The sequence below is a fragment of the Barbus barbus genome (genome assembly GCF_936440315.1).
Source record: "Barbus barbus genome assembly, chromosome: 37".
Taxonomy (NCBI): Eukaryota; Metazoa; Chordata; class Actinopteri; order Cypriniformes; family Cyprinidae; genus Barbus; species Barbus barbus.
The window spans coordinates 15,108,029-15,132,274 of record NC_136715.1 but is presented as its reverse complement, the minus strand read 5'-3'; the positions used below and the strand labels follow the sequence as shown (position 1 = coordinate 15,132,274).

Sequence of the window (24,246 nt, the reverse complement as noted above, 5' to 3'; positions counted from 1 at the left end):
TGAAAGCCCACTTTGTGGCCTTTAAGTACAGACAAGCTGTTTTTCAACTGTCGGATCTTTAAGTTGATTAGAGCAAAGTTATGGGTCTAATGTCTGAGAGCTAATTTAGCATGTGGGTAGATTATATGTTAATGGCTGTTTACTTTGTTCTCATAACAAGGTAAAAAGGTCAGTTTCTTGAGGGACAACAATATGGAGGTTAAGAATGTTCACATTTGATTTAATCTAAGCTGCTTTCGGCTTTATGTTTATGTGTGTGTGAGTTTGCTCGCATATGTGCACTTGGCACTTCATGAGATATGAAGGCTTTCAGGCTCATAAAGATTTCAAGGGAAGAAGATTTTTTAATGAGGAACACAATATGCCGGGAGTAAATGACCTCGCTTCATCTACATTACATGCTATTTTATTTATTTATTTATTTTTTGCCAATCATAGCCGTCCGTCGAAAGGCAGCTTTCCTACCTTCACTGTGATAAGTAGCTTTATTTTACATCAATCTTGGCTCAGTTTTTGAATATTTTTCCACATAATCCTTGATAATAATCAACTCTCGTAATATTTTTAGACTCTGAGGAAGAAATGAAAATGCTTGACAAGCACCGTTTTCTTTAATGTTAATGCACAGTAGATGTAGAGGTTTCTTTCAAATATTGATGTTAAATATTTCCTGGTAAAACAGGTAGTTTGGGCGTTAGATATGTGACAGCAATGAACCATAGTTGCACCCATATTCTCGTACTTGCATTAGATGCAGTTGCTGCTTGACTGTTGAAGTATGTACTTCAGGTGTGCATTTGCATATTATAAATATGTTCATTGACATACTACATTGCCCATTTCGACATTGATATTTTACTTGTGAGTAATAAAAACCACAAAAATGATTTGCTTTGTTGTTGTCAAATAAGTGTATTTGACCTCCGTCATTCACCTGTTGTTTTAGCAAGGGGAGGGATATTCTCATCCCGGAGAGTATTTGATTGGACAAAATATCCTTGTGATGCAGGATGAGTCATTGATTTTTTTTTTTTCTGCTGTTCCATAAGAAAAGTGAATTTGTCAAATGTTTACATTAGCATATACTGACCACAAAGCTAATAAAAATGATCTCGTTTTGATTTCTTTGATATAGAAATGGTTCTGTGTGAATTGTGAGTTGACACGCATTGATAGGATGTCTTTGACTGAACAGAATGTCTTCGACCGTTTTGAATCAATCACAATTCCCATGTTGTGTTTCTTCACACCAACTGTCTCGTTTCCTTCTCCTCCTCTTCCCGCTGTGAATAATAGCTTCCAACCGCAAGAGATAAGATGCGATTTAGAGGAATGGCTGATGCCTTTGTTCTTCAAAACGTTGTTTGGCTGAAGCTTAAAGCTGGACACATGTTTTAGACCTCTTCCGTTCCTGTCATCCTTTAATCCCCCTGCACCTCCCTACCGCCTTCAATCAAGGTTATTTTTCCTATTCCTGAATATCCTACCCAATATCCTGATCCCTCTCCAGTTTTTCTTTGTCTCGTTCTGTCCATAATCAGCCTGCCCTGTCATGCATCCATCTCGGATTTGTCTCTTCCTTATAGAGTCTGTCTTTGTGTCTCTCTTTCCGTCTTTGAGGTTGCAGCTGGTCAGCTGGGCCACACTCTCAGAAAGAAAGGTACAAAACTGTACCTTTTAAGGTACAAGTGGCCGTCACTGGGGTGGTACCCTGAAGGGTACAATTTTGTACCTCTAGTCAGAGGTACAACATTGTACCTTCTAGCTTTGTACCATTTAAGGGGCAATTTTGTACCTCAAGGAACATTTGTACGCACTGCAATGAAGGCAAAAAAGTGTACCTTGTTAAAAGCATCCTCAGGTTACTGTCCCAACCATCTTCATTCTTTTGGTGGCCTTGTTCATGCATGCATGCAAAAAAACCAAACAAAAAAAAACAATAGATACATTGGCTAACAAATACAATTTTATTTAGAAATGTTCTATTTAAAAGAAGTAATTCATTACATCTCATAACAGCAGGTGTGTCAAGAAAAAACTCTCAATGAAAATTAAAAACTCATCAGACCATTTAACAAACACACTAAGTATAAAACAGCCATTTAAAACAGTACAACTTTTTAAAAATGTAATAGGTGTACAAGAAATTGTCCACTGTGCAATCATTACAAATTCAACTGGACAAATACAAAAAAAGTCCTGTTTAACATTGATATATACCTTAAATGCTACTGCACATTGTGAAGTTTACAGCAGTTTGTCTTCAGCAAGAATATCTAATGGTAATAAATAACTTGTCATCAACACTGTATGTATCTATCTAATGTATCAAGATCAAAGCCATTTTTTCTAGGTGATATGCAAGAAATTCATCATAGTTCTCTTTGAAAAAACTAAACAGGAAATTAACATCATCCAAAATTTCTTGCTGTACTGACTGAGGCAAGTGATTTTTTTCTCTGCATTTCAACATGAAGGCAAAAAGGTTCTCTTTAAATTGCTGCAAGAGCTCATTCATGTTTGGGGGTGCTGAAAAAGCAACATCAGTAGTACATTCTTCCTCAACCTCATCAAGAAGAGGCAGAGGGTCAGTAATCGTAGTTGTAGTCTGTTGTAACACTGTTTCTTCGAGAACATTTAGGGCAAATGAACAGGTGGGGCATTTTTGCTGATCTTACTGTAAAAGGTTTATTAGTCTGGTAACTGGGGTAGGAAGCGGCTTGTCTCCATCCACAGTAAGTTTCAAAACATACCGCTGAAGAAACATCAGGGTGTTCGTCAAATGAGATGGATGTCAAATTGAAGACGAAATAAGCAAAAAATGCTGCAAGAGCCCCTTCATCCACACCGCTCGCCCGGCAGATCTCGATCGCATCAACTTTGATGACTGCAGTGACTCTTCTTGTAAACACAGTTTTCCAGTCAGTGGTCTCTTGTACTTGAACAGTTGGATATGGCAAAGATGGTTCCCTCTAAATGACAAAACACAAAACAGAAACAGATTCTATATCAGTCAAATTTTCTCAGCAGATGACTAAACTGATGTAGAGAAAACTGACATGCATAGTCTAAGATAATTATTATTCACCCATTTGTATGTGGCCACAATAAATACAGTTCAAAGAGTTAGTTCACCCAAAAAATGAACATTCTGTCATTAATTACTCACCCTCACATTGTTCCAAACCTGTAAAACCTTTGTTCATCTTCAGAACACAAATTAAGATATTTTTGATGAAATCTGAGAGCTCTCTGATCCTGCATAGACAGCAAGGATATTACCATGGTCAACGCATAGAAACGTAGCAAGGAGTTTGTTAAAATAGTACATGTGACATCAGGGGTTCAACTGTAATTTTACTAAGCTACGAGAATACTTTTAGTGTGCAAAGAAAACAACAACATAATTTCCCTGAGTTACCTTATTCTGCCATTTTGGAGAATACCCCAGAACGTAATCAGCGTTGTTTGCATTCAGCATGCGCGTGTTATCTACTGAACGTAAAGAACGCTAATTACATTCTGGGGTATTCTCCAAAATGGCAGAATAAGGTAACTCAGGGAAATTATGTTGTTGTTTTCTTTGCACACTAAAAGTATTCTCGTAGCTTAGTAAAATTACAGTTGAACCACTGATGTCACTATTTTACCAATGTCTTTGCTACGTTTCTGTGCGTTGATCGTGGTAATATCCTTGCTGTCTATGGAGGGCCAGAGAGCTCTCAGATTCCTTTAAAAATATCTTAATTTGTGTTGCGAAGATGAACGAAGGGATTTGCATGTTTGGGATGACATGAGGGTGAGTAATTGATGACAGAATTTCCATTTTTGGGTAAACTGAATTAAATGGTTAAAATTGAATGTAAGCGATTAAAATGAGAAATACTTACATTTTGTACTGAGCCATGCTTTCATACAACGTTATAACAATTTTGATTCGTTCTGATGATGTTAGTTGGCATTCTTTTCGGTCCAACTTGGCCTGAACATCAAATGGAAACTTCGGAACTTCGAAAACTGCAGGAAAAGCTGTTGTCGGGCTGATTTTACTATGGCAAAACGAGAAGTAATAATCAGATATCGCAATGTTGCAGGTATACATAAAATAGTACAAATACTGTAAAGTACCAGTTTCAGTACTGAAAAGACAAATTAATAAAACAAACAACAACATCACTAACGTCAGATTTTTACCAAACAAGTTTTATTTACAATGTGTGCCCTACCCTTTACTTGATCATCTTAGTTGTCAATTCATACACTGTGGTAACCTAATAAATAATTATACAGTAAACATAAATAGTGATGCACCAAAAATTCTGAGCACACTGGGCTGAGTCTGTGCACTGTTTTTCCTCAATGTCAAAGTTTCTGTTATCTTATCTGCTCAAGTAGTACTTTCTCTTGATATTTTTGACAAAGAAAATGGCTGAAATTTCAGAGCCTCTAATACATTGTTACAGATGCAAGAAATTGATAAACTAAGTACTAGTAGTAGTACAGTAAAGTAATAGGCTATGTAGGGAGGCATGGGGAAATTACCTAGTTATTTTTAAGATTTGCTTTTAGAATAGGTCTCTGAAACAAATTAAACATTATTAACCAGCAATTACCTTGCTCCAGCTGATGACTGGCATTCTACAGGCACAGGTTCAAGAGTTAATGTCACTGTCTCCTTCATTTGCTGAACAAATCGATGGAATTTTGCTTGTTTTTAAATGATCCCTCAAAGAGGAATGAAATCATTGACTCGGTCAGTCCAATGTCAACAGTCTCTCCATCCACATCATTGTCTATAACATAAAAAGTAAGAGAAGTGAACACACCTAAGAGAACACACCTAACTTACCTGGGAAAAAAATGTGGGGGACGAATTCATATTTTATTAAAAGGATAAATATTCCCCGCATAAACATCTACTCCCATGTTTGTAACAAATAAATATTAATTTTGGTGCTGTCCTTTTACTTAATTAATCACTTGCTTTGCCGTCTAAACACAAAATGGCCGCATATAACGAGTTCCCTATTGAGTTCGTTGGGCAACTCCTGCGCCTATTACAAAATGTAGTCATACTAGCAAAGGCGGGAAAAATTGTATGCAAATGTAAAACGTTAATCACTAATTACTGTACAGTTGTTAATATTGCAAATATATTAAGTGGCGGCCATAGTTATTATTATTTAAGCAACAAGGTAACTTATGAGAGGCCGATAAAAAGATCACGGATAAGTTAATTGGACGTCACTTTACACTAGAAAATCCTCAAGAAAACACTCAAAACGTTTTAAAAATGTTACAGAATACTCACCTTCGATTTTTTTGTGACTTCGATGCCAAACTGTATTAACTCCTTTATTAAGTGTGCTGTAGACATCCTAGCCAGCTCCATCCCGCAGGCCAAATGACGAAAGCACTTTTCGCGGGCTTAGAGCAAGGGAGCACAAAGTTAGACAAAATCAACTGAACATTGAGTCACGCGTGTAAAAATAAGATTATATAACATTATTCCGAATTTACCTGAGAAATGTTTTCTCCAAAACAGACTCAGCGTTGAAAACCGTAGGAGATTCTGTCAGAGCAGCTGGCAAACTCAATCGCCGGCCTCAACTGAACGAACGACTCAAGCAAGCCAAGCAAGGGAAATTTTCTTAAAGCGATAACGTCTGCATAAGCAAGTTTTAATAAATAAATGTTGCCATTCCGCACTGTCCTTAGGCTATTCCAAATTTCATTCAGCGTCTTAAAATAATGCAAAGGTCAAAATTTTAAAGTAAAAAAAAAAAAAAAAACATATAAAAACTGACGAAAGACTATAATATTACAACATTACAACAAAAAACATTTACAGTTATTCAAAATATTTCATTATTATTGTTTGTTAATTATATCTGTCTCATTTTACAGGTAGGAGACAAGTGGTTGTAGGCTTTCGTACACGGTTTGAGAAGGTATTTTAAAGTAATTTAATATAGTGTCTTGATGTTATCATGAGTTCACACACATTAAATTAATAAACAACAACAACAAAAACACAGTTAGGCCTACTCTAATTGGGTCTAAACTTTAAATAAATATATAAATAAAAATTCAAATAATTCCAAGGTACAAAAATGTACCTTTCACATCTGAATCTGAAAAGTTGTACCTTTATAACTCGTTTTGGGAACAAAATTGTACCCTAAGTACCTATTGTGGACCTTTAAAGGTACCATTATATTTTTTGTTCCCCTAGGAACAAAATTGTACCTCCGCGGTACCTTTTTTTCTGAGAGTGCAGGGAAAATGTGCCTGCGGCTGGTGAGACTTCAGGCTGCACAGTTCTGCCTTCTGCACATGCTGAGGGGACCAAATTCAATTTAATTCGCCTCACTACTTTTAAATTTATGATTTAAGACATGGCAGAACATGTTCACCTTCATGTAAACGCCCTTATGGTCATTCTATATTCAAATTGATGCCAAAAATAGCTCCTATAGCATAATATATATTGTTTTTTTCAATGCTATAATAGACACCTAAACATATGTCTTACATAAAACCTCACCTCTAAACACAAATGTTTACATTGATTGAGCAATAAAAACTCAATGCTAAATGCTAAGGGTTATCGCCCATTCTTGTAATAAAGTAATAAAGAGGAAGTAGAATAGATACTATAATTCACCAGAAGAGGAATATTATATTACCAGTCAAAAGTTTGGAATAATTTTAGATTATTGTAATGCATACAGTACCTACATAAATATAAAATGTTTATTATATAAATTTGGATTTTTTTTAGATTTTTACATTTGTTGAAATGAGTCTCTTATGATCACCAAGGCTACATTTATATGATCAAAAAAAAAACTTAATATTGTGAAATATTATAAAAATGTATTATGAAAATTTAAAAGAACTGGTTCTCTTTTAATTCAAAGAATAGAAAATAAACAGCAGTAGATATTAACTTACGTGTCTTTACTGTCTTTTTTGTTTGTTTGTTTCTTGAGTAACAGTGTGATACTGCAGACTGTTAAAAATTCAGCTTTGCTATCATAGGAATACAAGACATTTCAAATATGTTCATATAGAGTTGTATTTTTCAACAAAATTTCACAATACAATGTTTACTATATTTTTAAACAAATAAATGCAGCTTTGGTGAGCACAAGATGATATTTTTACACATTTTTCACAGTTATACTATATTTCAGCCTGTTATTGAGTAATTGTCGCTACATATTTGCAAGCACTTGTCACTTTGACTAAACATGTACAGTACATGCAAATGAAACAAAGGTTGTGTTGTTGATAGGCGTTTTGACAATCATGACAACTGTAACAAACACAGTGAGAGTAATTTTTGTTTTAGATATGATTCCTCACTTTCATAACACTTATGGCATGCCAGAAAACGCAGTTTGCATATTGTTTCAATCTGTGTTGTTCACATTTAGCAACTTGGTCTCCATGTGGTTATTAATCATTGCAGATAGCACAAAATGGAATACATAATTTATGGGTACTCTATAATTTTACAAGATTTGATTAGCAAAACTTGTTGTTTTGTTGTGGCCAACACTTTTTTGCGCATTGCTGCATTTGATAAAACATGCACCGTTTATTTTAGGAAGACAGGAACTGTCTGTTCTGTTAATTTATAGTTTCCCTACAAGACCAATTTAAATGCAAGTTAGCTGTAACAGCTTCCTGTTGAGGACTCTGTTCCTCATTAGTATTTGGTTCAATCATGCAAATCGCCCCAACCAAACCGAGACATTGTCATTAAATATGTTCTATAGTGTGAATCTGTTGCTCAGTAACACCTGTTCGTCTACTGTTTTTCAGAATAAAGCCACTGTGGGTGTACGTGGGTGTTTTTGTATCTAAAATTGCAAGTCTGTGAGCGACACCCCCGTCGGACCTGGATGTGTACGTGCATATACGTACGCATGCCTCCGCTGTAACTTCCACTATCTTTCTCTCAGCTGGAATTCCATTTGTTCCTCACCGGAATGAAACCGCATTGATTGTTGGCTCAGATGTCAGGAACGAGGGGGGAAAAAAACTACAAGAAAAGACTGGGGAGCGGTAGGAAGAGAGAAGGAGGGAGTGACAAATAGAGGAAAAGTGCTTGCCTGTGCTGTGGCAGCCAGTTGTAGATCAATAGGGGACTTTAAGAGTGAAAAAATGAAGGGGAAAAAACAGAGAGCTCGGGATGGCGGAGACGAGCCACTGATGGCTACGCTTTAAAGGGGAATGACACGCTGTCATTTTGGATATGTAGCTCCGTTCTTCCAGACAGAGCTGTTATAAATAATTAAACAATGTCAACATAATGACCCTCAAGTTACGCTGATTAATGGAGGTGAATTTCAGTTATTCACATTTTCAGAGACTCAATGTGTTTTTTTTTTTTTACATCAATCCTCTCGTCGGGTCTCTGTAAAAACCTTGCAAAATGTGAAATATTTAACAACGAATTCTGTCTGGCCAATAAATGATTCTCTAGGAGGTCTAATGTCAGTTGCTTTATCAGTTTGTTTTTTTTGCAGCTTCTTCGGCGGCCGTACTTGAGATATTGTTTAATGTTCACGTTGTCAATGGTAGACCCAAACAGTGAGGAATTGCCTCGTGGCAAATAGCGGGTCTTCACAGGGACTGCCTGCCATTAATGGTAATGGAATACCATTAGCAGGCTCGACTCCAATAGCACAGAGGCTCTCTCGCTATTTCTCTCCTCCTCATTCCTTTGTCTTCCTCCTGCTCCATATCTAAACAGACAGTAAAGAGTGGGTGGAGATGTGTTGTTAATTTGCTGCTGTTGTGTGGAGAGTAGGCTGCCTCCAGTGCTTTGTTTCAATACAGTTTGGGAATCTAATTGATATGTTTCTCAGACAGCGTTGCAGTGCTGCGCTGCTCCACCACAGGGGTGGTCTTCAGGTGGTATTTATGTCAAGTGGAAAACAATGCCGTTTTTATGAGCCTGAAAACTCAGAGTTGAGGCTCTGTTCCTCACCTTAAGGGATTGAGCTGGGAAACATTGAAAGGGGCATATTGCAAAATACGGGACTTGCTTTCTTCTCTTGAAATGTTCAGGTTTGATGGCATACTGAATCTTTCATATCTCAAAACGTCATGTCTAGTAGACCAATTTATAGGACCTAATCTGCCTTTATATTGTTAAAACAATGAATACATTAACACATCGCTACACTAGCATTAGCAAATACAGCTATTTATTTACTTTGTTACAAGCATTAACACATACAGTTAATACATTAGCACCACAGGGCCACCACAACACTTATTCAGCTATTACGCATTCCTGGTAAAGTAATAAAAATGAAGTAGAAGATGAAGATTATATTATTCAATTTGATATATAAATAAAGATAAGAGTAAGTGTGGGGAGTTCCTGGCAGTAGGATAGCAAATGCGGCTCGGCAAAAGTTAAGAAAGTTAGGAATGGCTAAAATTGACTTCAAACAAGGTCACTGATCACATCGCTCTGACCTCTAAATGAAATAAAAATGGACTTATTTATTTTAATACATTGAGGCTGCACAGTTCATCAGTGCTTGTTATTCCAAAATTTGTTTTTATTCTTCAACAAATCATAAGTTTTCCAACATTAAAATGGAAGCCTGTTTGTGCCTCAGAGTGTGTGGGGGTCACATACTTCTGAAATCATTCTAAAATGCTCATTTGGAGCTCAAGAAACTTTTATTTATTTTATTTTTTTATCAGTGTTGTAAAACAGTTGCACTGCTTATTTGTGGAAACAGTAAATTTAACTTAGTTTAAAATTAACATAGTTTAAAAAATCCTAAAGTGCTGTTTTAACTCATAGAAAGTTCAAAAGAACAGCATTTATTAGACAAATAAATATTATTATTGTTTAATAAAAAAAAATAAAAAATACTGGCCCCAAATTTTTGAACAACAAAATATATATACAAAACATATTTGTGAAATGGCGCATTAGGATATGTTTTGACCTTTTGGGTCAAATGAGATAAATTTACAGTTTCATTTAAATTCCCTCAGCTCAACAGGCAAATAATTCTGAACTGTGTTAGTTTAAATGTGTGTGTACTAGTTTGTCATTTTTATTATGGGTCGGAAATTAATTTAAATGTAACATATCCTGCAATAACTATGCCGGCAACTGCTTAATGATGCATGAGTGGATCTAATTTGAAGGACACATACACACGACACTAATGCACATATGTACACACAGACACACACTTTAATCTGAGCAGCTCAGTCTCACGCTGAGAGCAGCAGGAGACAAGATCTGAAGAGAGTAACGCCACATAACTAATTAAAGCAGAGTGATTTCCTGATAACGTTCTCCTCTCAGGGTTAGTGGTGAGGTCTGCTTGGGAGATGAGATGAGAGAGAGAAGGAACCCAAGTGTGTTTTGAGTTTGTCCGCCAAAGGTTTTGCTGACTCATGAGTTATAGATGTGAACGTGGCAGCCAATGTCCGTGGATCAACCTGCCATGGCTGTGAAAGGAAAAATATAGAGGAAGAGCAAGAGAGATGGTCCTTTTAGAGCCGACATATTTCAGGCCTGTGTGACTGACACCAAAAGTTCTCAGTCTGGCACGCCAGGTGTTTCAAATTCATTAATATTAACTCATTTAATTTCCAATGTGCTATATTTATGTGACACATTTGATGTGTTTGTGATTAAAAACGGTCAGGGCATACAAATTATTCAAACAAATTATTTTTAGTGCTTTCTGCTCCCTCTTCGCTAGGTGTACCACATTCAATAGTTCATGTTCAACAGTCACTGTCCTCGATGACCGGCAGGAACGTCAGGAAGCGAGCCAGCTCTGTCTCACGACGAATGTCACATTCTTATATATTAGCAGATGGCTTTGGATAATGTGATCACTCTGTTTACTAACAGGCACTTGGAATCAACCAAGGGTGCTTGCCAGCACATATTTGGGCAAATGCATCAAATAAATATAGAATTTAGAGAAATGATTGGTATTAATACAGACGAAGACCACATGTTCCACTTTTGAATTTATTGCACACTGGAACCCAGTTGAGAACTGTTTATTTCTGTTTAAAATACACAAATCTGATGGCAGAAATTTGCACAGTATGTTTCCTTTTACACTGGCATATGATCGTATTAGGCGTGGGTTGGGTAAGCAGATTCATCGCAATATTCTCAAATGTTTGGTTGATAGTGAAAGGTGTATGTACTTTTTTTAATGTTAAAATACTTTGTCCTACCAGTTTATTAAATGGAGAAAACTCTATTTTAGGCATTCATAGATGGATTCCCCCAAATCTGTAACGTAATCAAGGTATTGCAAGTCTGCCACACCAACACTGGTGCAACTCGTGAATTTTTTTTTGATGGGACTGTCTGTTTATTCAGAAATTATTTAATTTTAATTCTATTTTATTTTATTTTTTATTTGATCTTTTTCATGATCAACAATCACTGTCCTTGATGACCGGCAGGAATGACAGGAAGCGAGCCAGCTCTGTCTCATGATGAATGTCACATTCTTACATATCAGCATATGTGATGAATTTAATTTGTGATTAAACAAATTTATGCAGCAACATTTTACATAATAAACCACTGGAAATTTGTATCATTGGTTTCATTAGTCTAACTTCTATAGTGTTTGTTTCAGTTGCTATATCTCCCATTATATCCATCAAGTATGAATAGAATAGAATAGAATAGAATTGAATAGAATTGAATATAATAGAATAGAATAGAATAGAATAGAATAGAATAGAATACAAATTTGTGTTAATTTAAGCTGAAGTAAAATAAAATATAAAATTAGAAATGTTGCCTTGAAGTACTAAAATTAGTGAAACTACAACTGAAATAAAAACAAATTAAAGCTAAATAGAAATATTTAAAAATGAAAAAGAAAAATGACAAAATTAAGCTACATTTAAAAAGAAAACTGAAACGATAAAAATCCAAATATATTCAAAGCTAATTAAAAAATATCTAAATAAAAGCTAATTCAAAATATTATTAAATACTAAAACAGAACATGTATAGTACTAAAACAACACTTATCCTAATATGTCATATCACACTTTTGAGGACTTTGAGTTGTTTTAAGCTTGGAGGCTGATGTGCTAATGCAGTAGATATGCAGCTCTGTATATCCTCAGGCAATGTAATGATAATTGGAGGTAAATTCACAAATGTGCCATTTCTGAATTCTCATTTGGGGCATGATTATTTCTTCTTTTTTTTTTTTTTGACATGATCTTGTCATGTCACACACCCTGCACCCACATGCTATGGACACACACACACACACACACACACTTGATGGATGTAGCACTGTGGATTCACCACTATTTCTCTGCTCGAGTGCAGCACTGCAAGCAGATCAGCCAACTCTTGGGAAATAACCTGCTCTCCTATGGCCAATTAGTCAATTAATTGCTTATCAGATCCAATTTATAATCCCTTTAAATGAACAGACATGTCTTTTATGTTCTCTCCCACATCTCCCCCTCTCTGTTTTTCCTCCTGACTTTTTTCCCTGTTCTCACCTGTCATTTTTAATCTGCAAGACTGAGGCATTTAATTGTTGACTGAACTCATTTTGTTCTTGACACTTCCTTTTGTCTTTCACCTCCTCGTCATCATCTACATCCGAGGAGGGGTGATACAGGTTATGCTGAACCTCACAAAAGGAACCCGCCCTGAACCCCTGTCACGCTCCCCGATTTGGGGTAGCGATGCCAGGTAACCTATTCTGTGACCCAGCAGGAGGTAATTGATGCGGAACATTGCGTTTTTCACATCCTGTCAGGACTGAGCATTACTGACGTCTCCTTATTGGATCAGACTAAAATAGATTCACACTTACAATCGCGCACACGTGGATCTCTGTTGTTCAGTGGTGTAATAAGAAAGAACAACATTAGTCTAATTCTGCATTAATAGAAGACCGTGCGTGTGTGTTTGCTACAAATGCACAGTGCCTTTTGTTTTGTGTGCTAATAGAAAAATTCTCCATTATTTAAAAAAAGTCTCTCTGAATGCACTGATTGCTGTTCTTTTTTTTTTTTTTTAAAGGAACTGAATATTGATTTTTTTTTTTTCTTTCTTTGGCTGATTAGTGAAGAGCCAATATTCCCCACAAAGAGAATAAAGACCTTTGTGCTGAGTTGGACAATTATTCCACTACTGTTGAATACAGCTTCAGTACATAATTAAACATGTGGGGTAAAAACAACTAAATGCATTTCATGTGATGGACTTTCAATAAAAACAAATTTAAAAAAGAGGGTGGAGAGACTAATAATTTGTCCTGAAATGTCCTTTTTAAATAAATAATATAAATAAAAATGACAAATAAAATTAATATCATTTCAAAAAGTTGTGGAAATTGATGTAAATTTCTCAATAATATAAATATTTATAGTTTTTCCCAGCTGTCAGCTATATTTAAAATATTTCAGTGGCTACAAATTGCTCTCAAAATAAGTGTGAAATGATGAAAGTGATTTTTAAAAATCCAGTAATCATGAAGGAAATGGAGTGCTCACAAGGGGCGACAACGCTATTTTTTCTGTCATTTTTGCTATGCTGTGTTTAACAAAACAAATAAAGAGATGTAATGGCATGAAAAGGAGGAATTAACAGGCTGGCAGTGAGGTATAGTGCTCATATCTCTATCAGGATGCGTCCATATGGAACTGTGTATTGTGTTCAGGAGAGGACACAAACTGTCAGGTGGCGTGTGGGTATGTGTGCATTTATTGTCCTCCTGAGAGCAGTCCGCTTCGCAGATGAAGGTTTAGCTGCTCTGCAGGGGTCTATAGGATCACTCGTTCATTCATGAGAGAGAGTGAACCAGGAAAGGAGAAAGAAGGGTCTTTTTTTGGTTTTTGCTCATGTATTCAGAAACAATTTAGCCTAAGGCTTTGAACATTTTCCTCAAATATCTTTATATCAACAGTCATTGAAAGCTTCAATTACATTTACAACTTTAATTGGATAGAATTATCTAGAAATAAACAAAGGCTAATGTTACCTTCATACCACCTGTGTTATTGTAATGGAGGAATTGTACATGAGATATTATTTTAATAAAGTTTAAACTCCAAAGACATGTTTCAACATTGTGTACCATCAAATATTACATTACATTTAGTCATTTAGCAGACACTTTTATTCAAAGCCACTCGAGGACAATGGAAGCACTCAAAATCAACAAAAGAGCAATATGCAAGTGCTATGACAAGTCTCAGTTATACGTAGCAAGGTTTTTTTTTTTTTTTTTTTTAATATAATAAATAAAAAGAAAACAGACAGAATAGAAAAAGAATAGAGCAAGCTAGTGTTAGATGCCTTTTTTTGCTTTTTGTTAATTGTATAATAAAAAAGAAAACAGATAGAATACAAAAAGGGTTTTTTTTTTTGAGAAAACATGCAGTTAGTCAAAGTCTAAAAGGGGCAAGTTTTTTTTTTTTTTTTTTTTTTTAAAGAATAGAATTAGTGGTCAAATATAAAATATTATATTTTCTAAAAATAATATATTTAATTATATATATATATATATATAAATTAAATATATTATATTTGACCACTAATTCTATTCCTAAAAAAACATGTACATATATATATATATATATATATATATATATATATATATATATATATATACATATATTGTAATTGAATATATATTATAATTTAATATATTTTATAAATATAATATTTAATTATATTATTCTTTGATTCTTTGATTAATAGAGGGCTTAAATGAACAGCATTATTTCAATTAGTAAAAATATATTAGTACGTTACGAAAGATTTCTGACATTTTCATAAAATTACTAAGTCTTAAAAAAAAGCAATAAATTCTTTAAAAAAAACAAAAAAAAACATACATTCATTGTTACTGACCCCAAACTTTTGAATAGTAATGTGTTTCATATTGCATTGGTTGGTCTTTTTTACAGGCCGTAACTCAGCTGTTACGTTCACACCGATAGGAACATCACATGCAACCTTTCAATATGTAATGGCCACATAGAATTATGTGTAATTTGATTTATTGTAAATAAAATTACAACCCTAAAACCAAAAATTTTTGCAAAACATCTTTGTCAACTATTACTGACAATTTCTGATGGCACAGGAAGAGCTAGCTAAATGCATTGTGCATTAAAATTACATTTTCAATGTTACATTTATTCGTTGTTGAATTGAATCCACCTGCAAGAACTGACAACAGAAGTCCGAAAGAAAAACAGAAAAGGAGGGTTGAGAGAAAGAGAGGATGTTCATTTTGTCCTTTTGATAATTGTCTTGTGCATTGATAACTGGCCCCCACCGCAGACAGGTGTAATTGCTTTACTCTTTCAATAACAGTGCATATAATGAACCCCTGTACCTTCACAGAATGACAGTGTGTGTCATTTTCCATTCTCTCAATGTGCCACTTGTATACACACACACACACACACATTCACGCACATACAGAAGAACATACAACCACACACATTTATTTTTACCTCTGCTAGTGTTTAGGTTGCCGCCTCAAGGGCTTTATTGAGATGAAATGTCAGTTTTAATGGAAAATGTGATAGAAACAATATAACAGAACAGAATATTGCCTGGGTAGAGAAGTTGCAATGGGAATGTTTGTGTTTGTGTGTCTATTTGTGTGCCTGTGTAATAGAATACTGGCCGTTCATGTCTTTTTTGAGAATAGTTTCCAGGCATAGATAAGCCATTGGTCTCACTATAACAGTGAACATAAATTTTGGCAGAAGTCCACTTGTGTGTGTGTGTGTGTGTGTCATCATCAAACAGGAGGGTCCATGCACTGTAGACTCAGGGGACAGGTGGGAACACAGTTAAGATGAAGTCATTTTAGGAGAAAAATGTTAGCGGTCGTACTTCAAAGCTTTTTGGGGAAAACACATCACTGCGGTGTGTGTGTTTCTGAAGGTCATAAGTGTACCTTTAGGGACAGGGAACGTGCAGCTCATTATATGGTTGTACATTTGCAGTGAGTTCATTTGCCAGCCGGTCCTGCTGCCGCTGTGGCAAAACAAGTTTGAGGTGGCAGAAATGGCTGCTAGGGTCCTTTCTTGTGTACACCAGGAATGAGTTACAATTTACATACTGCTGCTTGGTATAAAATGTATGGATTGCTTGTTATAGGAAAGTGCAAACGTTTATGCACTTGTTTATGTCTTGTTCTGAAGTTCAAAAGTTTGTGGTTGGTAAGATTTTTAGAGGTTAATAAAAAATAAACACGTTTTTTAATGACTTTTTTTTTTATTATTTGGCGAAGTGATATGTGGAATTGTAATGCGGTCTAGGGTTGTGCTGATAGAAGATAGTTTTGTGTATCACCTATACACAAAACTATATAGTTAGAGACATCACCTGTGGCTGATGCCTTTGACGATAGCTCAGCTATTATTATAATTATTATTATATATTATCATATAATTAATATTAGGGCGTATTTGCATAAACAACAAAGTGCGATGTAAGTATAAGAGATTTATTCCTCATACAGTGTAGACAGCTTCACTGATTATAACGGGAGTGTGCATATACTGCTAGATTTAAGTCAGTGTTCTTTGATAATGTAAATGTTCTTTGTTCATTTTCTGTAGCTGCTTTCTGAATAACTGAGGAAATGTTCGCATTATAATTAGTAACTTACAATGTTTCTATTAAATTGTTATCATGTTAAATACAAATTCAGTCATATTAAAAAACATTAGGCTTCTTTTAGCCTTACGCTGGAGTTGGTTCACTTTCCTGCAATGAAACGAAGTAAATAAATAATTTAAATAAATTTGCACGATAATATTGTTTATCGCGATCTCACAGGCTGCTGACAGGATGATATGTCAGCTGAGCATATCACCCAACACTAATGTAGTCAACAGACCTGAAACTATTTCATAGCTGTGCGTTTAATAAAAAATAATTCCACACCATAGAACATTTGTCAAACAATCAGAATAAAGCATTTATCAGACCTGTGGAATAAAATAACATAACATATAATATAATAATATGTCAAGTACTGTTTTTATTTTTTATATATATATATATATATATACTTTAAAATGAAATTTATTCCTGTGATGGCAAAGCTACATTTTATTTGAATTTGAGTAATTTTTCATTGCTCCAGTCAGTGTCACATGATCCTTCACAAATCATTCTAATATGCTGATTTGCTGCTGACAAAACATTTTTTATTATCATCAATGTTGAAAACAATTGTGCTGCTTAATATTTTTTGTGAAAACCTGAGATGAATAGAAAGTTCAAAAGAAGAACAACATTTATTTAAAATATAAATCTTTTGTAACATTATACAAGTCTTTTGATCACTTTAATGCATCTTCTATGAATAAATGTATTAATTTATTTTCAAATAAATAAATAAGCTGACACTTTTGAACATTAGTGAAACATTCTGTGTTAGTATGTTTCAAATGGGGACACGGTTTCAAACAGGAAAAGGGAAATGAGGGTGAGGCTTGTTATTGTTTTCACTGTTACTTCCTGGATTACCTTTTCCTTCTTCATTACCGTGGCAGAATTCAGAGTAGTACACCAGCCCAAGGTAATGTTCAGTAGCACAACAACATACTACAGCATGCTACAACTACTTTTACAACTACCATTTCAGCAGTGCACAGTATGTATATTTTTCACATTCCTGTGTGCATGGAATAGGAATACCCAGAATCACCACATTACAAAACGTGAAGGGAGCACACTGAACAGGATGTTGTATCCCACAATACAATGCACTGATCTTGACCTTCCATGAGTAAAGTAAAATGTGGTTTTAAACTCTTTCTTGACAAGATATTGCATCAGTCTGCCTGGAGTCAAGACGTTTTTGCTTAAAATTACATTAAAAATTTTAAATTGTTTTTGATAAATGCGATAAATGATAACTGTTTTGATAAAGGTGATAAATGGGTGGCATTAACTGAACATTCTAATTAAACACTCTGTAATGGGGTTATGTGATAATTTACCCTTTACTATATATATATATATATATATATATATAACATACTCAACCCTGTACTGTTCTCAGTACTGTATTATCTTTGCTGTCTTTCTTTGCTCTTCCAAGCATACTTTGCTCATTGTCCTCACTCAGCACAGGGTTTTGTAATAATTCATTTCCTCTTTTTGCTGATCTATTAATTGAATCTGTTGTGTGAATAACAGGGTTACAGTAACTAGCACATTATTGCCTACAGCCTCATCTTTATTCATATGCAGTAACATATCAGCAGTCCCTGAGCAGACAGTTTGCACCCTTGGATTTAAGTAGTAGTTTTAACTATTAATTTACTACAGTGTAACTTTAAATAAATCTGTGTTAGTTTAACCCTGGTGAGAAAAACAGAACAAAACATAAAAAACTTCTGCAGTGCTTTCAGTGGTGTTAAAAACGCCACTCAAACCTTGGTTTGATTCGAATTCATTTTGTCTGAAATAATTCTGAAATTTGGTTTTGTCCCTCTCATCGCCTTTAGTCATGGGAAGCTTTTATCCCCTTCGCTTTTCATCACCCTCACTTTGTGTGTCAGGTGCATGTGGTTTTGTATTCTGGGGAGTGTCTGCGCTCGAACACAGCTCGAAATGTTTAAAAGCTTTGCCATTTTTAAGATGAAAGAAAAAAAATACTACAGCACTTAAATACGGCCTCCACTTGTACAGTTTATCTCTTCCACGACCCACCCAGGTGCTTGGGTTGCACTCGTTCCTCTCACAGGGAACGACGGCGTGCAAGATCAAAAAGAAATATATTCATGTATTTTTCAGAAAGATAATAGGATGCATTTCGGTCCACTGTGGCTTTGTTGAAAGTTTGCATAATCCTCGCAGCAATATATTCATTACAAGGTTAATAATTTATTAGCAGTCTTGTTGATGAAATGCCTCTGAGACGCTTCAGCAAATGTTTGCTGTGATGTTGCCGTTCCCCTTTATTAGTTGTATTATTCTTAGCTTAACCTTATACTTTTCTCATTCATGTGAAAAACATACCAAAAAAAAAACATAATAGTTATTTCTATATAACTCACGTTGGGAGGTGTTTTAAAATACAAGAATGCATGCACATGCAAAATGATGGCTATCATTATCTTCAGAAATCGGCAGCGGTATTTGAAATGTGGGACACAAAATGGTCTGTTTGTAAAAATAGAAAATGGATGGAACTAAATCACCTGTTTGGATTTCAATAGAAGACATTATGCTTTTTGTACGAGTGTGCGTGTGTGTGTCTGTGTCTTTTTATTGGACTCGAGGGACATGAGGGAACACAGATAAATATGAAGTTATGTTAGGGGAAAATGCCAGGAGTTGTACTTCAAAGGCCTTCAGAACTGCAACATAGACCATTGCAGAACATGGCTGTTTCCCACTCCGCGGGCTTTTAATAAATGCATTCAATCTCACGCGTTTATCTCCGGCTTTATTACTTTGAACTGTTTCTCCCATTGGACCGAAAACAACGCAACAGCTGTCTAGTGTTCTAAATTATTTAAACCATGCACATTGTTGAAGATGAGGAAAAAGCTTCTTGATTTTGAGGTAAAATACAGGAATGCATTCCGCAAACTCCACAACCCTCCGACAATCGCCCTCGTCGACTGTATACTCCTGTTCTTAGGGGAGGTGAGAGTCGTAGCTTAACTGAGCAATTAACCTTCTTATTGTCTCTGAATACAGGTAACAACCCACGAGACCTGCGAAAACAAAATAAAAACATGCAGAGCTCAAGATGAACAAACTGTTTCTTATCCCTGGGTTCTCATTCCCGGCATTACTGTTAATTAAAGCCGTGCCATCTCTCTTACTTTGCTTCTGCTTCCCTTTCTGTAATCATAACCTGTCATGTCCTTACTACATCAAAACGTTAATGTTTTTGGTCGCTTGTGTTTTAATGGCCCTGTCGAGGCTGAGGAAAAACTAAGGCATGCAGAGTCACAGATAACACAAAACGCCATAATTAGATTTCAGCTTATAAAATCATGATTTCAATTTCCTTCACCGCACATTTATTTATTACCCATCAAAGATTTTCACAGGAGAACCCAGTACTCTATTTCATAAAATCGTTTTTTAGTTCATATGTGGGTGATTCTTCAACTAGATAGAACAATTCTGTCCCCTTTTATGATTTTTAAGACAGAATGCTTAAACGATCTAGTTTTAACACTACCACAGTAAAGACTTTTACATTATTATTGTTTTTTTTATGCAAAAAGATACTGTTCTTTCAATCTTTCTATTTATCAAAGAATCCTGAGGGGGAAAATGTTGTCAATATTGATAATAATAACAATAATAATAAATGATTAATAAGAACCAAAACAGCATATTAGAATAATTTTTGAAGGATCCTGTGACCCTGAAGTAAATTGCATTTTAAAATATTACAATATTACTGGTTTTGCTATATTTAAAAAATATCAAATAAATAGCTACAGTATGGTAAACAGAAATCCTTCAAAACGTCTTTAAAAAAAAATAAATCATAGGAACCTTTCTTTCTTTCTTTCTTTCATTACCAAACCATCATGCACTGCTAATTATTTATTTTTTTATTATTTTATTATTAGTTATTTTACTCCTAGCCAACTCCTTGATATTTTTGTCTACAAAATAAATTACTCTCAATCGATTGATCAATCAATCAGTCAGTCAATCGATCAATCACCAGCACATATTATACCAAAATTGATCAAGGCCATGGCTTTTAATAAGTGTTTTAACAGATGTTAAGTTTTAAAAGTTTTAAGATTGAAAGAGCCACTGATTGAAGAATCACCCATGTATACATGCAGTAGGAATGATCACCTCGTGTCAACTGATTTGTCTTGCTTTATTATTGAATATGAAAGCTGCAAGTCTGATGAGTCAGCAAATTGAATTTTTGAGGTCTTGCTTCTTGACCATTTACTTTAAAATAAGGTCCTTAATTCTGCACTGCTTCAGGGATTCTGTATAACTTCTGTAAGTTTTTAGAAAGTTTATTAAATGTCAATTTCTATGTTCATACTTCACAGTTTTTATCTGCTCCATTGGCCGGCTGTGGGCAGTGTGCTGAGGATTATAAAAACTGGCCTTGGTCAAAGGCTTGTGTGCTTTAAGGGAAGACACGGCGGTCCCATCTCTCACACATGGAGACATCAGAGAAAGTTCAGGCTTAACTCTCAGACAAAGAGCAACCATGGCTATTCTCAGAGCAAGCCTTTCTTTACATTTTATCCAGATCAGCATATTTTGACTTGAGCCGATAGTAAGAAGGTACCGTAGCCTCTATATTCTCCACTATAATCTGCACTGCAAAGGTTATAGCTGTTTGGAAAATGTTAATGATGGGCCAAATGCCATAGACATTTCATGAAAGATAGCTGAGTGTACAGTAGTATAATAAATAGCATGAACAATATGCTTTGAGGCTTTATTTACTGCTGCATGACCAGGGCTGGTGAATGTTGCTATGAACTTATTATAGGAACAGTCCTCCTGGAGCCTTGCTGAAGGGCATAACGCTAATGCATCCTTACAGGGAATGAATCAGCAACCCTCTGGTTACAAACACTGATCTATAATCACCTCATAGAAGAGTGCATATTGTAACAGTTATTATCAGTGGCAATTATCTTTAAAACATAATATAATATAGGTGTGTATTTCTATTTCAGCGACTCTTTCTGCAGGTTACATAATTACGCCTGTAGGTGGCGGCAAGTGACTGTTTATTTTTTAAAGATTGAGACGTTCGAGTCATTCGCTCAAGCAGTTGACTTGCTGAATATATTCAGCTATTTCCCAAATATCTTAACGAGCGAGTAAATTAATCATCTATTCAACCATTTTGTTCAAAAACGCTGATTCATTTAGGAGCAAAGCATGAATGATTCATTTAGGAGCAAAGAATAAATGATTCATTGAATCATTCACTCAAGTGATTTGTTCAAAACCGCTAATTCATTCAGAAACATCACTGCTACGTGTTTGTCAGCATGACGGTTCTGTTGCGGCTTTGTTTGGAGATAACTTGACGTCATTTTTAACTTGACGGAGCAAAAACAAACCAAGTAACTGCTAATAATTCGACTAAAATTATTTATTATTTTTACCGACATTTGACAACAATGGATATTGTTATTGCTGAATATTTTATAAACAAAATGTTGTATACTGTTCTTAGTCAAACAAAATCCACACTAGACGCATCCTTGTTTTATGAAGCACAGACTGTAAACATAACATCTACTCTACTGTTTGTAAACACATCAAAACCAGACAAATAAGTAGATGTAAAATCCGTATGTCAGTAGGCCTACTTTAAACCCGACGAGAAAAGATCACACAATAATGTAACTTTTGGAGTGGTAGCTGTCTGTTTTGGTCACACCATCTTTATTCATTTAACTCTGATATCGATGGCAAGGATTGAATTACATGTGCACAGAGCAAATATTACCATAGAGAAAACAAGATATTGAGCGTTAGGCTACATGTATATAGGTTCTCCCTTATACAAAACCTTGATCTCGTTGAATTGCATGATGCTTGTTGAACATTATGTGAATCTGGAATTCATCTATGTAATATCAAGTGGCTCTCATTGTTAGAATCTTCTGACGTGGAAGTCTGTTGAAAAGCTTCAGTACTTTTACATCTGCACTTCCCACATGTTTGAGTTGTGTGCTTTTCTTGGCAGTTCTTTTACTGTAACAATCTGCATTGTTTTTCAGATCATAGTGTTTTGAATTTTCACACTTTGACACAAAAGATAGAGAACATCACTGCTTGTTTAAAAAAGAAAGAAAAGAAACATGCTCGGTTTAGATCTGAGGAGGCTGTGTTAAAAGTCTGAACTGCTGTCCTACTCAAAGGCCGATGTAGTGCCCTTGGGCTATTTACGGCTTTTGTTTTTCGCTTCTGTTCTCCAAATTGCTCTTCGTATTCAGAACTTCTGTTTCACTTTCATCATGACCAGTGAGAAAGACTGAACGTGAGAGCCGCAAGACCTCAGAAGGGAGGTCTTGAAACGGAGCTTAAAGCTCTAACGATCTTTCTGCAGCCTGCAGCTCTTTCTCTCGCTCCCTCTTTCTCTTCATCCACTCCATCCTGTTCATTAAAATCAGTGCAGAGCCCGTTGGGACAGGCACAAGCAGGGCAATGGATTTCTAGTCATTTAAGAGGAGGTGCTAACTGAAAGAGAGCAGGGAGGAGAACATCGGAGGAACAGGATCCCACAGTCAATGAATAAGTCCTAAAGATAAAGAATTAGATGTGGCATTGTGAACATGTGGAGGAAATCTGTGCGACGTTGCCTCTAGTACTTGTTAAATGGCTTTCGGTAAAGTTTTCAGAAGGACTTTTGACATGCCTCATTGCCACACAGTGGCTTGTGTGTTCGTCTCTGCCTCTGTTTTTTTTCTTTGAATATATTTTAAAATGTAATTTATTCCTGATGGCAAAGCTGTTCAGCAACCATTGCTCCAGTCTTCAGTGTTACATGATCCTTCAGAAATCCTTTCAAACCAACAATGATGATAATAGCATTATTAATTAATAAATATTTCGCTTAAAAATTATTGTTATAAATGGTGGTGTTATAGCAGTAATGTATTCACAAAGTTATATGCTAGGTAGAATGTGCAAGTTCGCCCATGCATTTATTGTTTATGCAGATGTAGTATTGCATATAAATTGTAATATTATGTTTATGTTGTGGATATAGGCAGTTTCTCATACCATATAGGATGTCTCTGAGTAAACTAAACTAAACGGTTCAGTTCACTGGTGTTCAGCTCTTTCAGATCAAGTGAGTCAATATGCAACATACTATGATTGGAACGTTTGGATCAGTAGTTTCTATATTTTGTCTTTAAAAACATTGTTAGTACATTGTTAAAGGCGTAGTTCATCACAAGATAATAAAATTGTCATTATTTCTTCATCCCATGCCATTCTAACCTAGTATTTTCTTTCCTTTATGAAATGTCCTAAAGCAGCTTTTCCATTCAATGGTAATTGGAGATTTTAAATGCCAAGCTCCAAACAAGACAAAAAAAAAATTATCGTGACCCTTGTGTTACACTTATGTCTTCTGAAAAGACATATGCGTGTTCAAATAATGTTTTGGGTCTGTGTTTTTTTTTTTGCCAAGAATCCATGAAACCTATCATGGTGAGTTTGTG

The 24,246-nt window shown here is 35.2% G+C and overlaps 1 protein-coding gene and 1 long non-coding RNA gene across 3 annotated transcripts in view; one reads left to right on the top strand and one right to left on the bottom strand.

The window, feature by feature from the left end:
- cdh4 (cadherin 4, type 1, R-cadherin (retinal)) overlaps nt 1-24,246 on the top strand; it is a gene marked incomplete at its 5' end in the record, with an annotated part of 231,956 nt that overhangs the window by 78,281 nt on the left and 129,429 nt on the right. The gene's annotated exons all lie outside the window — the stretch shown is intronic.
- On the bottom strand, nt 1,951-5,625 carry LOC306856941. The gene is made up of 4 exons (XR_013783054.1): nt 5,312-5,625; nt 4,614-4,793; nt 3,891-4,049; nt 1,951-2,972 (listed from the first exon to the last, which is right to left on the bottom strand). It is a non-coding gene; the product is annotated as an uncharacterized lncRNA (long non-coding RNA).